The sequence below is a fragment of the Prenolepis imparis genome, unplaced genomic scaffold (assembly GCF_030444845.1).
Source record: "Prenolepis imparis isolate NDT839.2.m4 unplaced genomic scaffold, iyPreImpa1.0 SCAF_3, whole genome shotgun sequence".
Classification (NCBI taxonomy): domain Eukaryota; kingdom Metazoa; phylum Arthropoda; class Insecta; order Hymenoptera; family Formicidae; genus Prenolepis; species Prenolepis imparis.
In genome coordinates this window covers 19,709,517-19,712,911 of record NW_028141161.1, presented here as the reverse complement: position 1 = coordinate 19,712,911, position 3,395 = coordinate 19,709,517, and positions in this window count along the sequence as shown.

The following is a 3,395-nucleotide window of genomic DNA, read 5'->3' as shown; positions in this document are numbered from 1 at the left end:
TGTATAATCGATGAATTTTTGGCTCTTCTTTAAATATTAGAAATCGAAACTTTTTTATCGCTGATCCCATGCGACGCAATCTTATTTTATGTATATCAAGTTAAAAAATATGTACGCTGTTGTCTGGTTGGAACCAAAAGATTCTGTAATCAATGTATTATTAAAATGTATAATCGATGAATTTTTGGCTCGTCTTAAAATATTAGAAATCGATACTTTTTTGACGCGGACCCTGTGCAACGCATACTTATTTTATGTTTATCGTATTAAAAAATTTGTACGCTGGTGTCTGCATGGTACCAAAAGATTCTTTAGTCAATGTACTATTAAAATGTATAATCGATGAATTTTTGGCTCGTCTTAAAATATTAAAAATCGATACTTTTTACCGCTGACCCTATGCGACGCAATTTTATTATATGTATATCAAGTTAAAAAATTTGTACGCTGTTGTCTGATTGGAACCAAAAGATTCTATAATCAATGTACTATTAAAATGTATAATCGATGAATTTTTGGCTCGTCTTAAAATATTAGAAATCGATACTTCTTTGACGCGGACCCTGTGCGACGCATCCTTATTTTAAATTTAGCGTATTAAAAAATTTGTACGCTGGTGTCTGCATGGTACCAAAAGATTCTGTAATCAATGTACTATTAAAATGTATAATCGATGAATTTTTGGCTCGTCTTTAAATATTAGAAATCGATACTTTTTTACCGCTGACCCTATGCGACGCAACCTTATTTTAAGTATATCAAGTAAAAAAATTTGTACGCTGGTGTCTGTTTGGTACCAAATGATTCTGTAATCAATGTATTATTAAAATGTATAATCGATGAATTTTTGGCTCGTCTTAAGATATTGGAAATCGATACTTTTTACCGCTGATCCCATGCGACGCAATCTTATTTTATGTATATCAAGTTAAAAAATTTGTACGCTGTTGTCTGGTTGGAACCAAAAGATTCTGTAATCAATGTACTATTAAAATGTATAATCGATGAATTTTTGGCTCGTCTTAAAATATTAGAAATCGATACTTTTTTGGCGCGGACCCTGTGCGACGCATACTTATTTTATGTTCATCGTATTAAAAAATTTGTACGCTGGTGTCTGCATGGTACCAAAAGATTCTTTAGTCAATGTACTATTAAAATGTATAATCGATGAATTTTTGGCTCGTCTTAAAATATTAGAAATCGATACTTTTTTGACGCGGACCCTGTGCGACGCATATTTATTTTATGTTTATCGTATTAAAAAATTTGTACGCTGGTGTCTGTTTGGTACCAAATGATTCTGTAATCAATGTACTATTAAAATGTATAATCGATGAATTTTTGGCTCGTCTTAAAATATTGGAAATCGATACTTATTTGACGCGGACCCTGTGCGACGCATCCTTATTTTATGTATATCAAGTTAAAAAATTTGTACGCTGTTGTCTGGTTGGAACCAAAAGATTCTGTAATCAATGTACTATTAAAATGTATAATCGATGAATTTTTGGCTCGTCTTAAAATATTAGAAATCGATACTTTTTTGGCGCGGACCCTGTGCGACGCATACTTATTTTATGTTCATCGTATTAAAAAATTTGTACGCTGGTGTCTGCATGGTACCAAAAGATTCTTTAGTCAATGTACTATTAAAATGTATAATCGATGAATTTTTGGCTCGTCTTAAAATATTGGAAATCGATAATTTTTACCGCTGACCCTATGCGACGCAACATTATTTTAAGTATATCAAGTTAAAAAATTTGTACGCTGGTGTCTGTTTTGTTACAAATGATTCTGTAATCAATGTACTATTAAAATGTATAATCGATGAATTTTTGGCTTGTCTTAAAATATTAAAAATCGATACTTTTTCACCGCTGACCCTGTGCGACGCATCCTCATTTTATGTTTATCGTATTAAAAAATTTGTACGCTGGTGTCTGCATGGTACCAAAAGATTCTGTAATCAATGTTCTATTAAAATGTATAATCGATGAATTTTTGGCTCGTCTTAAAATATTAGAAATTGATTTTTTTTGACGCGGACCCTGTGCGACGCATCCTTAATTTATGTACAGCAAATGAAAAAGTTTGTACGCTGTTGTCTGCTTGGTACCAAAAGATTCTGTAATCAATGTACTATTAAAATGTATAATCGATGAATTTTTGGCTCGTCTTAAAATATTGGAAATCGATAATTTTTACCGCTGACCCTATGCGACGCAACATTATTTTAAGTATATCAAGTTAAAAAATTTGTACGCTGTTGTCTGGTTGGAACCAAAAGATTCTGTAATCAATGTACTATTAAAATGTATAATCGATGAATTTTTGGCTCGTCTTAAAATATTGGAAATCGATACTTATTTGACGCGGACCCTGTGCGACGCATCCTTATTTTATGTATGTCAAGTTAAAAAATTTGTACGCTGTTGTCTGGTTGGAACCAAAAGATTTTGTAATCAATGTACTATTAAAATGTATAATCGATGAATTTTTGGCTCGTCTTAAAATATTAGAAATCGATACTTTTTTGGCGCGGACCCTGTGCGACGCATATTTATTTTATGTTTATCGTATTAAAAAATTTGTACGCTGGTGTCTATTTGGTACCAAATGATTCTGTAATCAATGTACTATTAAAATGTATAATCGATGAATTTTTGGCTCGTCTTAAAATATTAGAAATCGATACTTTTTTGACGCGGACCCTGTGCGACGCATATTTATTTTATGTTTATCGTATTAAAAAATTTGTACGCTGGTGTCTATTTGGTACCAAATGATTCTGTAATCAATGTACTATTAAAATGTATAATCGATGAATTTTTGGCTCGTCTTAAAATATTGGAAATCGATACTTATTTGACGCGGACCCTGTGCGACGCATCCTTATTTTATGTATATCAAGTTAAAAAATTTGTACGCTGTTGTCTGGTTGGAACCAAAAGATTCTGTAATCAATGTACTATTAAAATGTATAATCGATGAATTTTTGGCTCGTCTTAAAATATTAGAAATCGATACTTTTTTGGCGCGGACCCTGTGCGACGCATACTTATTTTATGTTCATCGTATTAAAAAATTTGTACGCTGGTGTCTGCATGGTACCAAAAGATTCTTTAGTCAATGTACTATTAAAATGTATAATCGATGAATTTTTGGCTCGTCTTAAAATATTAGAAATTGATACTTTTTTGACGCGGACCCTGTGCGACGCATATTTATTTTATGTTTATCGTATTAAAAAATGTGTACGCTGGTGTCTCTTTGGTACCAAATGATTCTGTAATCAATGTACTATTAAAATGTATAATCGATGAATTTTTGGCTCGTCTTTAAATATTAGAAATCGATACTTTTTTATCGCTGATCCCATGCGACGCAAT